This window comes from Lissotriton vulgaris, unplaced genomic scaffold (assembly GCF_964263255.1).
Source record: "Lissotriton vulgaris unplaced genomic scaffold, aLisVul1.2 SCAFFOLD_1111, whole genome shotgun sequence".
Classification (NCBI taxonomy): Eukaryota; Metazoa; Chordata; class Amphibia; order Caudata; family Salamandridae; genus Lissotriton; species Lissotriton vulgaris.
Genome location: NW_028253888.1, coordinates 634,740 through 649,519, shown reverse-complemented (window position 1 = coordinate 649,519; position 14,780 = coordinate 634,740).

Sequence of the window (14,780 nt, the reverse complement as noted above, 5' to 3'; positions counted from 1 at the left end):
GAACTCCACTGAACCGACCACCGCTGCATCTACTTCACCTTCAAGAAACAAACCACGCACCACCACAACTAACAGCTCCCTCTCCGCTGCTGGAGCAAAGTCACTGAAGACTGGCTGACCTCCACCCTCGCCCAGAACCCACCCACCGCCCCCACCGACACAGGTGGCACCGCCCGGAACTTCAGACAGTGGATCGACGACTGCCCAGCCCCCTTCGCCCAAGAAACCCTCCATCAACCACTCCAGCAAGAAATCCACCTGGTTCACCGAAGAACTCCAGACCTCCAAACATACATGCCGGAAGTTGGGGAAAAAATTGCTCCACGACCGCACACCAGCCAGCCACGCAGCCCACAAGGACGCCATCCGCAGACATCACCACCTCATCAGAATAGCTAAGAGGTCCTCCTTCAAAGCCCGCCTGGACAATAACGCACACAACAGTAGAGAGCTTTTCAACTCTAACCCCAGCGCCAACACCAACGACATCCCGCCCTCGCAAGACCTGTGCGACTACCTGGCCACCTTCTTACATCGCAAGATCGCTGACATCCACAACAGCTTCAACACCTCGACCAACTACGGCGATCCCACCCCGAACACCACCTGCACAAACAAACTGACCTCCTGGTCCTGCGTCAACGATGACGAGACTAGCAAGACCATTTCCCCCCAACTACAGAAGGTCATCCACATTTCCTTCGACACAGCAACATTCCCAGATAGCTGGAAGCACGCCAAAATCAACACTCTCCTCAAGAAGCCCAAGGCGGACCCCAAAGACCTCAAGAACTTCCGGCCCTTCTCTCTGCTCCCCTTCCCGGTGAAGGTCATCGATAAAATCATCAACATACAGCTGACCCGCCACCTCGAGGACAACAACATCCTAGACTCATCCCAGTACAGATTCAGACAAAACCACAGCACCGAGACAGCCCTCATTGCCGCCACAGATGACATCAGGTGCCAACTAGACAATGGTGATACTTCTGCCCTCATTCTCCTGGACCTTTCAGCTACCTTCGACACGGTCTGCCACCGCACACTAAGAACATGCCTCCAAGGAGCCGGAGTCCTGAAGAAGGCCCTGGACTGGACCACATCCTTCCTCTCCGGCAGAACCCAGCGAGTCCGCCTCCCACCGTTCCACTCCAAAGCCACTGACATCATCTGCGGCGTACCTCAGGGCGCATCCCTCAGCCCGATCCTGTTCAACGTCTACATGGCTCCCCTCACACAAGTGGCCCGCCAGCACAACCTGAACATCATCTCATACGCCGACGGGATCACTGAAATAATATCGACGGACACAATATCGACTTGCCAGAATATCGTGGACAAAATATCGACAGTCAAAATATCGAGTTTGTATCTACAAACAGGTAAGTACAAAAATATCGAGTACAAAATATCGTTAACAATAATATAGATGTAAAAAATATCGACTTTATTAAAAACAGTGTTAAATTAAATTAATATTAAATTTAAATTACTAAAATATACTTAAAACTACTTAAATTAAATTATAATAATTAAATAATAAATGAAAATAATAAAAATAATTTTTTACAATCTTATTAGTTGACCCTGAACCCTAAAAATACCCCTTTACCCAAAAACCCCAAACTGACCCTGAACCCTAAAAATAACCCTTTACCCAAAAACCCAAAACTGACCCTGAACCCTAAAAATGCCCCTTTACCCAAAAACTGAAAACTGACCCTGAACCCTAAAAATACCCCTTTACCCATGAACTGAAAACTGACCCTGAACCCTAAAAATACCCCTTTACCCATGAACTGAAAACTGACCCTGAACCCTAAAAATACCCCTTTACCCATGAACTGAAAACTGACCCTGAACCCTAAAAATGCCCCTTTACCCAAAAACTGAAAACTGACCCTGAACCCCAAAAATACCCCTTTACCCTAAAACTGAAAACTGACCCTGAACCCCAAAAATACCCCTTTACCCTAAAACTGAAAACTGACCCTGAACCCTAAAAATGCTCCTTTACCCAAAATGTATCAATATTATTTAATTACCAATTAATTATTAATTAACAATAACAATAAAGTAAATATATTAGAACATTAGCTGTAATTATTTTAATAATTAATATTATTTTTTCCAAATTAATTACTTAAAAATAACACAAAATTAAATATATTAAAAATTTACTCTAATTAATGTAATTAACTAATTACAAATAATTAATTAACAATTAATTACTAATACAAAATATGTTCAAAATTATATTAATTAATTAACTAATTAATATTAATTAATTATCAATTAATTATTAATTAAAAATATTAACAAACATATATTAATTAATTAATTATTATTAAATTACTTCCCACCCTATTCCCCTATAAACCCACAACCCGCTACAGAATTACATTACGCAATTATTATAAAAACAAAAGTCATTTAATAAAATATTTTATAACATTAATACACACTATTCACACATATTATTACATAAAAATACACTATAAAATATTATATATTATTAAAAATTCGATATTTTTGCTATCTATATTTTATACAGTCGATATTACTTCACTTACCTGAAAAACGATATTTTTGTAGTCGATATTATGTCCAGTCGATATTATGTCCAGTCTATATTTAAAACTCGATATTATGTCCAGTCGATATTTTGGAGTCGATATTTTGTCTGTACACCACGCCGACGATACCCAGCTCATCCTCTCCTTCACCAAGGACCCACACACCGCCAAAACCAACCTCCACAAGGGAATCGCCGAGTGGATGAGAAACAGCCGCCTAAAGCTAAACTCAGACAAGACGGAAGTCCTCATCGTCGGCCCCACCCCCTCTGCATGGGATGACTCCTGGTGGCCGTCCACTCTGGAAACAGCCCCAACACCCATGGACCACGCACGCAACCTAGGATTCATCCTCAACTCCTCCCTCTCCATGTCAAAACAGGTCAATGTCATCTCCTCCTCCTGCAACAGCACCCTCTGCATGCTTCGCAAGATCTACAAGTGGATCCCGACCGAAACCAGAAGAACCATGACCCATGCCCTCGTCAGCAGCAAGCTGGACTACGGCAATGCACTCTACCTAGGAATCCCGGCCAAGCACCTGCGACGACTACAACGCATCCAGAACGCCTCTGCCCGGCTGATCCTTAACATCCGCCAGCCGCAGCCACACCTCCTCCCACCTGAGAGACCTGCACTAGCTCCCCGTCAACAAGAGCCCCACTTTCAAGCTCCTCACCCACACACACAAAGCTCTCCACAACACCGGACCAGCCTACCTGGAGAAGGAGAAGTGTAGAGAAGTGTGGCTCAATGATTAGAGCGGCAGACCCTGATGCAGAGGTCTGGCCCGAACCAGGGTTCAATTCCTGCCTCGGTGGGTCTTGGGCTCAATTTCCCCGGACCTGATAATTCTCGCCTCGGTGCCTATTCTAATCATAGTTCCCACTCTGCAACTCTGGGCAATAGCTTGCTCAATCTCCACAATGGCCTCAACAGCGGTAGGATGATTGGCTTCACCTTGGGGGTGCCCAGGAGTGGGCACTTCACAGGGAAAGGCCAGGAAGGGTTCCACAGCGGTATGTGTACAGCGCCTTGAGACCCCTTCAGGGTGATTTGTGCGCTATATAAGCACTACATTTACATTTTTTTTTACATTTTTACCTGAACAACAGACTCAACTGCTACACCCCGCCCGCCAGCTCCACTCCGCCAGCCTCTCCCTTGCCGCCGTCCTGTGCATCCAACGAACATCCTCCGGCGGCAGATACTTCTCCTTCCTCGCCGCCAAGACCTGGAACACCCTCCCCACCCATCTGCGGCAGACCCAAGACCTGCTCACCTTCAGGAGGCACCTCAAGACCTGGCTCTTCAAACAGTAGCAGCAACCTCCCAACCCCCCTCAGTGCCTTGAGACCCTCACGGATAAGTTGTGCGCTTTACAAGTGATTGATTGATTGAATATAAAGTAATGGAAATATACATTTCCAATATTCTAAAATTCATTTAACAGATAAGCACCCAGAATATATTATTTGTTGGATTGCAAACTATGACACATTACTGCATTTTCAAAATACTAACGTATAAAGTGATTTCACATCATAAAATACTAATATCGTTTCAAATGGTTCACATTAATACATATATTAATATTATCCGACGGTTTCAGGGCATTTGTATTAAATATGCAGCATCGGTTTACTTTTCTCATCCAGTGCAAAATTACACATATGCAAATGACAAAATTCAGAATGAAACCCTTCACTATGACATGACATGAAAAATCATCTACATTATGTTAGATTTAATACATTCTTTACATACATTACTTTTCCAATGAAGGTGATTAGGAATTTCATAACATGTGAGTACATCATTTTAACTTTTTAATACATGTTGAAATAACATGTTGAAACTGGTTAATAAAATATGAACCTATATTATTCAAAGAAATATGTTTTAATCTATTCTACAATTATCTGTATGTTTTTACAGTGCTGTAACTAAGTTCCCTTACATTTATTGCCCATGTTTATTTAACGTGTGGTTACGGCATGTTCGGTCATAGGTTACTCAAAAGTTCTCATCATCGTTCATGGTCAAGCAAGAATTCTGACAGCTTTTCAGCTGCATCACCAGTGATGCGAGCTATGCGCCTCTGGCGTATGTCAAAGACTCAACTTTGAGTCTCAATGAGAAGAATTTGTATCTACATTTTGTATTAAAGAAATAGATAGACTCAGCATATGTGAACTGACACTGTGGGCAGCATTACCTATGGAATGGTTATGTTGTGGATCTGCAGACAATGGAAAGCAACAGTAATGAGATCGGATATAGTCCAATTTAGGTGATAATAGAAATTGTTAGGCACACTTGCTATCTCCTTTTCTTGTGGGCTATTGAAAGAGAAAACATATGCAGCAGCAAAGGGGATGAATTCCCTATTTCCATAATAGGTAGGATCAATGAACTATCAATGTAACAGCTACATAACTTTTCAGATATTGTATGAACTCATCCTTTCCACCATGTTCCCATGAATTGTCTGACTTTCTGGCATTCTGATCTCTCAGTGATTGGAACTGGCTAGACATATTCTAACTGCATATACAATTCCCTAAAGAAAAAAAGTATTTTGAAATTACATTGGCATATCTGACCCTTTAACCCCTTCGCTGCGGCGGCTATTCCTCCGCAGCGCTAAAGGGGCGGGGCGGCCGCGCGGCCGCCGCATGCTGGTGACAGAACCGCTCCGTCACCAGCTACAGTTGAGCTGTGCTGGTGACGGAGCGGTTCCGTCATGACCCGCCCCGCTCTTTAGAACGCCCGCGCAGGCGCGAAATCAGCGCCGCGCAGGCGCGGCGGCCTGGCCATGACGGAACCGCTCCGTCATCAGCACAGCTCAACTGTAGCTGATGACGGAGCGATTCCGTCATCAGCATGGAAGGGGTTAAAAAAGTCTGCTGCCCTCTGTGCATAATTGCCTCCAGGAGAACAAAGATCAAATGTAATTTACAATTCAGTAGGAGGTATTTTACCCACTTAAATCTGAAACAAAATGTCTGTGCCTTCAGCCAGCTGTGTCACTGCACACACCTGTCTTACTCTGAAAAGAAAAGGAGAGGCATTTTGGCAATTGAAATACCAGATTTCATGCCGTAAATAAGCACTAAACAATTTAGAGTAACTGGCTAGAGTTTACATCTGAAATGTAAGCTGTAGTCTCATTGTGAAAAAGTGCCTTTTTTCTTTGTGGACACCCCCATTTTTTCTGAACTGATGCAATTGTTTTTTTAACTCTACACACTGGGGGAGGAAAAGGAGGAGATGCAGTCCATTCCCCAGTGTATGTGCTCTGATATAAACAAAACATGGTAAAATTGGCCATTCCACTACTGGTATATTTAACTTTTTAGGAGGTCCATAAGATATGGTGCAGGAAAACACACCAATGTAATAGAAAGTTAAATGTCACCTGTGGACTGCAGTACTTATTGTGTCAATTACCAAGCTAAGAAGAAAAACATGGGGGCATATTATCAAGGGGGTTTATCTCTGCTTTTTTGGCTTTAAAAGCCAAGAAAGCGGAGATAAAATTATCTCCCTATTACCTAGCTGTCGCTAACACCAGTTAGAGACAGCTAGTAGGAGATAGCGACCATCTTGGGCCCCACTTTGCATGTCAGTGATATTTATCACTAATGACATGCAAAGTGGGCGTGCCAAGATGTTAGCGACTGAAAACAGTCGCTAACATCGCTATCTCCTATTACCAATTTTTGGAGATATTCGTGCTAAGAGCGAATATCTCCAAAAGCTAACACCTGCCCTGAGCAGTTCTTAGCCATGTTATCCAATGGGAGGTGGATAACATGGCTTAGAACATTAGCTCGGCAATGCATGAATATCGCTGACTTTTCAGCGATATTCATGCTTTGCGGCGATTTTTATCGCATTTGCGATAAACCTTGGTAATACAGGGGTTTTTTGCGGTAAAAATCGCCGCAGCTCAGCGGTAAATTTTTCACGCTAACCAAGCAATAGCGATAATTATCGCTATTGCTTGTTAATATGCCCCCTAGTTTCCTACGGTTACTACATTTGTAACTGAAATGTTTTTATAAGTACATGAAGGGCTGATAAGAACCCTTCATGGCTCGGCATTAAACAAAGAATTAACACTATATTAAGCAAGTACATAATTTGCTGCTGTTGGGCAGCATGCTCCCTGAAGGGACCTCATTGGAAAAAAAAGTTCCGGGTGACGTTCCAAATTTACCAGCCCTCCATGCTACTTACTGTGTATGATGCGGGGATCGTTCGCTACTAAACTATTATATGCCTGAAAATGCAACTGGATTCCCTGGATTAAAACACAGGAGAAAATAATAAGGCAAGTAAACGAAAAGAAACAAGTCTGGGGAACAAAAATAAAAGTAGAAAAAAACAGCAAAATATGATGAGTTATGAGACGTGAAATAATACAGGCCGTGGGTTATTTCAATACAAAATTGCACTGAGTTGGAAGTCACCAGTACACTCTGCTACCATTTTCAGGTATTATGGAAATACTTGTGTACACTATTCCATAGCAGTATTGCTTTTCACACTCAATCACCTATAGACCCAGGTAGTTAGCTATTATTAGTGCAGGAGGTGCAGTGGTACCGGGGCGAGGGTTGCGAAGGGTCCCTGCACCGCAATTATAATTTTTTATGCTTCTTAAGCGAGACAGGGGGGCATTTTTCTAGCTTGCATCATGCCCCCTTTATTAAACCACTGTGTACAGCCTTTTAATTGGTGAGGTTTGTTCATAAATATCGAAAATAGTAAAAATGTATGAGATTTTCATGTGAGTCACTTGTGTAGCCTGGTATTCTTTGTTTTTATGCCAAATGTCTCATACATGTAATGGGTGCAGATTGTTCAGCACCAGGCGGACCCTGCAGTGACCCTGAAGTCATGACCAAAGACACTGCTTCTGACATCCAAACCCACAGCCTTCGACTTGAAAATTGAAGCATAAAAAATGCCTCAGTGGAAAGACTGCCAGGGTACAAGGGAGGTGGAGGGCATGGCCTCTTGCCCCAGGAGATGCCACTAGTAACTACAGAAGACCTGGATCAGGGAAATGGAATACTTGGGGGGGGGGGGTGATAGAAGTAAGGTAAATGTAAATGTACAGGAATTTATATAGCGCAAATCACCACTGGTTTCTAAGCACTTGCTTAGGGAATCCATCCTGGTATTCCCCTGTGTGATAACCCCTGCAGGGTATCCGCAAGGTGAAAGCCAGGCATCCCGCCGCGAGGGACCTTTGTGGAGATTAAGCAAGCTATTGCCCAGAGTCGCAGAGTGTGAACCCGTGAGTTGAGTAAGCACCGGAGCGAGAATTGTCGAGTCCATGGACATTTTAGGACTCAAGACCCCACCGAGCCGGGTATTGAACCCTGGTCCCGGGCTGACCTTTGCTTCCAGGTCAGCTTCCTCTAACCAGTGAGCCACACTTCTCCACTCCAAGGTTTAAACCCACACTATTTTTGAGAGGGCTTTATCGGCAGCCCTATGAAGCCGGCAGATTGTCCGACCTTGCTTTCAAGCTTGCACTCATTGCCAATACCAATAAGGAAAAGCCGTGACAAACAAACCGAAGCAATAACAATGTGTTGTTTGTCCCCAGGATGCCTAAGGTTGTTCCACGCGTGCTGTTTTTCTGTTTATCCTTCGTGATATTGCAGACAGGTAATTAGTTTGCATAATGTTCTATTATTTGCGGCAGAGGCGATTGACACCCTTTTGGAATAAAATGCATTATTCAGCGGCAAAATAATACACGGGTTCGCCAAGGTCAGGGAGAAAATGACGCCTCAGTGTAAAAATGCGAACAAACACTCGGCTTTTCATTTTGTTGGTGGGCGGGAGATGCCACGTGCTTAAACTCAGGAACAGATCACGGACTCTTAAGCAAGCCCGCAGTGGCAGTCGCCCTCTGTCACGTTTTCTGATATGTTTACGGGTGTCTGGTATTTTTCTGGTGTAAAATCCAGTATTTGTAAATCCAGTATTTGTAAAGTGCACAGCTACCCGTAGGCATCCCGGCGCTGGGGTACGGAGCTTTAGATTAAGCGAAGATTAAGCGAGCTATTGCCCAGAGTCACATGGTGCTAGGCAGACCCCTGCCACCGGTGCCGGAGATCGAACCGTGATCCCCAGAGTCAGTCACCCTGGCCGCTGCGCCACACCTCTTCAGCGGAAAACTCTTGTATTGTTTTTAAGTGCCCTTGGGTGGTTAGTGAGGAGCCTGACCATGAAGATCCCTGTCCTCAGGTAGAAGCTCCACACTACAGTGCTCAGTGTGGAGATGCCGCCACAAGTGCGGAGACTCCACCCGTGGGTGGAGATTCCTCACTCGTACCTTTATGAGTCGTAAGTCCCTTCATGAATCGGGTTCCAAGTATTCAGTCAAGTGCCAGTAGCTTGTGATCAAACCGCTCTATCTAGGTGGGATGTTGGGGTCGTATTCTGCCTATAGAATGTGTGTTAGGGTGAAGCACAAGGGCTCCTGCCCAAAAGGAACAGTCATGGTACAGTTTGTTGTTGGGGCATACTCACATGCAGAAAAGCACATGGCATTTAGGGACACATTTTCTAAAAAGTGGTAAACACAATGCAGAAAAGTTACTGTGCTTTGCTGAGGCCCCACAGTGCCATGTCTACAAATATAGGGTCCTGCTGTTCTCTTCCCAAGCACTGGTGCACACTTAGGCTGCCTTGAGCCACATACACACCTGTGCACCATAGTGCAAAGGGGGTTCTGTGATGTGTAACATAGATTTTGACCTGAAAGTGTATACTTTCAGTACAAAAGACAATGCCCAGAAATACTTTTAAACATTTACCACTTTCATTTCTAAAGTATGAAGTGTTTTCTTGGGAGCTCAGTGATTCATCACTTGAGGGTTGATCAAATTAACATTTCAACCTAAAATTCATCTTGTTTGCACCATCTGCTTCCACCACCTGCTGAAGAAATTTTTCAACACTCCATTCTTTACCTTGAGCCCATCAGAGCTTTGAGATCTGTTCACTGCTATTAATCCTGTTTTTAAACCACCAGCAGTATCCTCAAGGGTTCAGGTACATGGCAACATGGGTAGTCCATAGCACTTTAAAATGTTTGAATAAATACAATTATGTATGTCTATTCCTTCTACATGAACATCATTTGCACAGCACAATACTTATTTGTATTTTCTGTGAAGTTAGCCTGAAGATTTGGAAATATAGGGTTTCTCATAATTATGTTTAGGAATCTATTATTTTGCTCACTTCTCCTATTTTGTTATTTCTATCTGATAGTTGGTGTTTCTGACCCCTGGGAAGTTAGGAAATGATAAACAGCCCCTCACAGCTTGTACCTTTCCATAAATCGCAGTAACTGTATGGCTACATTAGTTGGAATATTTGACTTTTTTGTAAGTCAGTTGAAAGTGAGCACAAACCGTTTTTCTTCCCTTTAAGAAACCAGGGGGCATATTACCAACAAATAGCGATAATTATCGCTATGTTGGCTTAGCGGCAATATTTTTATCGCCGAGCTGCGGCGATTGTTATCGCTTAGGAACCTTGCTATTATCATGGTTTATCTCCAAAGCGATAAAAATCGGCCGAAATGCATGAATATCGCTGAAAAGTCAGCGATATTCATGCATTACTGAGCTAATGCTCTTAGCCATGTTATCCACCTACCATTGGATAACATGGCTAAGAACTGCTCAGGGGCAGGTGTTAGCTTTTGGAGATAATCGCGCTTAGCGCGAATATCTCCAAAAGTTGGTAATAGGAGATAGCGATGTTAGCGACTGTTTCCAGTCGCTAACATCTTGGCACGCCCACTTTGCATGTCATTAGTGATAAATATCACTTACATGCAAAGCGGGGCCCAAGATGGTCGCTATCTTCTACTAGCTGTCGCTAACTGGTGTTAGCGACAGCTAGGTAATAGGGAGATAATTTTATCTCCGCTTTCTTGGCTTTTAAAGCCAAAAAAGCAGAGATGAACCCCCTTGATAATATGCCCCAGGTGTCTAGCTAGCAGCAAGTCTTTGTCTATAACTTGGGCTTCTTAGGTTCACAAGTGAATGGGGTTCTTTCACATCTACTCTCAGCTTTGGAGAAGATCAGCATTCCCACAGACCCGGGGCTCAAAGCCTGCTCACTGCCTATCAGTGCCTTCTCTCTCAGTAGGTTTCTTCTATCCCTTGCTGGTCAGGTTGCCATTCACATTCAGGCCCGGCTTTACTCACACAACGCAGCACAGCAAGTCATGTTGCTGTTTCAAGTTGCTGCGCTGTGTTGTGTGAACTGGAGAGAGAAAAACAGTGCCATATCTACAAAAATGTGGGGCAGTTATAATCTCTTCCTGCGCTGATATACTTTATACTGCCATACACTAACGAAAATACCCTGGTATTGTAGAGATGTCTGCATTGTGCTCAGCATACTTTTAGATAATCCTTCCGCACAAAAACTATGCTGTGAGGCAATTTCCTCTTTGAGTGTTGGCTGCTGAATGCAGCACACACGGAAAGAGGGAAAACATGGAGAAATATGTACAGGATGTACCACCCATGGAATACCTTTCTGACAGAAAGTACAGTAAGGCAGCACATTACTCTATGATTCGTTACTTTATGTTAAACTCGTGATTTGCGTTGGATTATATATACCAACTCAAAACCTTACATATGTGGTGTTTGTAAATCTGTGCCTTAGAGATACAGTTGAAATTCAGGGCTCTCACCAACTTACAGACATCTTTCTCTTGTAGGGAGAAGGCAGGCATGCCTAGCAAGTTGGCTTAGTTTATCCTTATCATACATTTTTGGATGTGCTAAAAAGTAACAGGGACAATAACATTGTTCTATCATCTTCCAAGCTGGGGAGAAAAGTACTGTGGGAAAAAAACATACAGTAAAACAGCACTGGGAAAGAAGAACTGCTGAACATTTAAGGAGGATATTTGTAGGACTTGGACTTTTTTGCAGGGTCATCCCTGAACTTTTTGCTTTTCTCCTAGACATTTTCTGACCTGTTGTTGGTGGTTTTATGACTCTGGCACTTTATCACTGCTGATCAGTGCTAAAGAGCATATGCTCCCTATTGTAATTTGTTGTAATGGATAAGTGACTCCATGATTGGCTATTTCATTTACTTGTCAGACCCTAGTACAGTGCACCATGTGTGCTCGGGGCCTGTAAATCAAATGCTGCTGGTGGGCTTGCACCACTGGATGTGCCACCCACAGAAGCAGCTTGTAAAATATGGCTCAGGCCTGCCATTGCAGAGCCTGTGTGCAGTCTGAGACTGCCATGTCGACTTAGCAAATGCACCCACTTGCCAGTCCCTAAATATTCCCTTTTCTACATGTTAGTCACCCATAAGGTAGGCCCAAGGTACCCCCATGGGCAGGGTGCATTGTTTGTAAAAGGTAGGACATGCCCTGATGTATGTGGCATGTCCTGATAGTGAATTACAGCCAATTTCATTTTTCACTATTGCAAGGCCACCTGTTCCCATAGGCCAGAATGGGCAGTTTGATCATAACATCTTATAATCCGAACTGACCCAGGGAACAACGTAGAAATTTGAGTTTAGCATACCTGATCTCAGAATGTTACAATACATCTTTTAGTGTAGGTGATTTTTATATTCTGTGTTTGAAATTACCACTTTTAGAAAGTAGGTATTTTCTTGCCTAACCATCCAGTTGTCTCTGCTAGGTTTGTGATTCCATGTCTGCTTTGTGAGTGACAGGGGGCTGGGGAGGGCCTTTGCTCCAGCAGTCTGATGGGTCAGGGCAGGGTTGAATAGGACCTGCATTGAATAGAGAGTAGGGGGAGGAGATTTCCTTTCACTGCCCTGAGCCCTCATAGAATAGAGAGTAGGGGGCGGAGATTTCCTTTCACTGACCTGACCCCATATAGAATAGAGAGTATGGGGAGGAGATTTCCTTTCAGCTACCTGGGCCAGGTCTGCTCTCAAACTTTCACGCCTGCCAGCTCGCCTGCCCGTGTACTCCGTCCGACAAAGATGGCCGCCTCGTACTGCGCATGTGAGAGGGAGGTCAGGCAGAGCCAAAAGCCTGACTTCCGCAAGACCTGACGCTTCGCGCTCCAGTGTTTCGGGACATTGCCGTCTCGTCACATCCACTGAGCCGCCCGTCTTTTGCACTCCTGTGTATCCTGACGTTCGGACTTGTGAGTCCGTTACTACATATACTGGATCTTTTGGTTTCTTGTGTCCGCTGTTGGGGACCTCTATGCTCTATTCCTAGAGCATGAAACCCTCTCTCCGCCTCCGTCTGTATTCCCCGACGGACCTGGAAAATCCCTATTCTTCTGTTTGCCCCTTACTGGCTTTCCCCGCACCATTTCGTCAGGTACCTCAGCTCGCGTCTCACAGTTCCGCCCACTGACCGGGCCCGTGTTCCCTCGGTTGGCCGGACTCGCTGGGAGCTGGTGGGGTGTCATGGAGGAATGGTGTATGGGGCAGTCCGTTTGGAGGAGTCCCTTAACGTCTTACCCCTATTTTTACGTTCCTTTGACCTCCCGGGCATTTCAAGACTGGCAGTCGTCACAGAGCTCCAAACCTGAAGACCAGGTAAAGCGCTTATTAGCGCCCTTGTTTACCATTATATCTTTGGTTTGTCTACCTATTTGTTTATGCTGGTGATATTGTCCTACAAATATCAGAATCCTGAAACCCGTTATTTAGAACAAGGTCTTTTCACAGTTTTGAGCCTCACCTTACATAGTAAGAGATTTTTGGAATATAGAATATATTGTCCCACACTTAATGAAAAGTAGAGAATTAACTTCTTTCCTTCCATCCAGGCAAGGAACAGTTCTTTTATTGGTGAGGAGAGAGAAAGATACTTAAAATACCTGTTGGTTACTGCACTGCATATAGCTATTGAGGTGAATATACAAACATTATATCTTTATTGTGTTTATTTAGCAATTGTGTTTATTAACTTTCACACATTCTTTCCAACTACTGCTTCCACCTTGAGGGTACCAGTCCGTGGAGTCTTGTTTTTCCCTGCCTATCCTTGTTTTGTTCCCTCCTTTCCCTCCATATCATCGTTGTGGTCTAGGGTTTGATAGACACAACAGGTGCAGGAGGGAGGGGTTGGGTCTGTCTTCGGTTCCTGGCACTCCTGCAGAAACTACTACGGGATCCCTACACAAACAATGCTGTCTCCACCTCCTGCCAGGAAGCTGCACCCAGGAGGACAGAACTGGTTTTGACTAGGTATAGACACTGTCTGCCTTCAGAGAACAAAGGATTTTGCAGTATAAATATTGGGGCCCAGACCCCAGAACTTTAGGTCACTTCTGGGAATCAAGACAAACCTTTGCCAAGGAGAAGAACCAATGTTGCTGAAGGAGGAGATTCCCCCTGTGATAGTGACTGTTTGGGGTTGGCCTGCAGTGGTTACTTTATTGCCAAGGAAAGGAGAAAATACATTTTGTGTGTACTTTAATCTTCTTAAGGAAGATCTCCAAGGGCTTGAAGTTGAGCTTGCCTCCTGTTCTGAAGTCTCAGGGCCACACCACCAGCTCCAGCTCCCCCTGAATTCCCTTGCTGGGAATTCTACCTGCAGTGAGGTGCCTGCTGGTGTATGGGCCCTCTGGGAGACTGCTTGTCGCTGGGAGCTGGAAGCGTGACGCAATGAGGAGAAGCGTGTAGCCGCCGCAGCAGTTGCCGTTGCATCGCCGAAGAAGAATGCCGCCGCTGCAGCTGTACATCATCGCATCGAAGACAAAGCATGTCACATCACCAGAGAAGCGTACCGCTGCCGCAGAGGTTGCCGTTGCATTACTGGAGAACGTGTCAAAGGGCCTGTTGCGGCTCCAAAGTTAATCTATTTTGCCGCACGGCCGTCAGACATGCATGCATCGCATCCAAGACACCATTTTGTCGCATCGCACCGGATTGTCGTATCGCATCGAGGCACCATCTTGTCGCATTGTAACCGGTACGCAGTAAGAATGCATCACCTTCCCTGCAATGCTTTTATTTGCTTTGTGTGACACATCTAAGGTACTTTGAGAGTAAAGTGTTGCATTGACCGTCTACATTGAACTACGCTATTTCTACCATTTTAAAGTCCTATTTTTGATTACTGTATTGTGGATTTTTGTTGTTTGGTTTTGTGTTAAGTCTAGTACAGATTACTTATTTTTCTAAGCT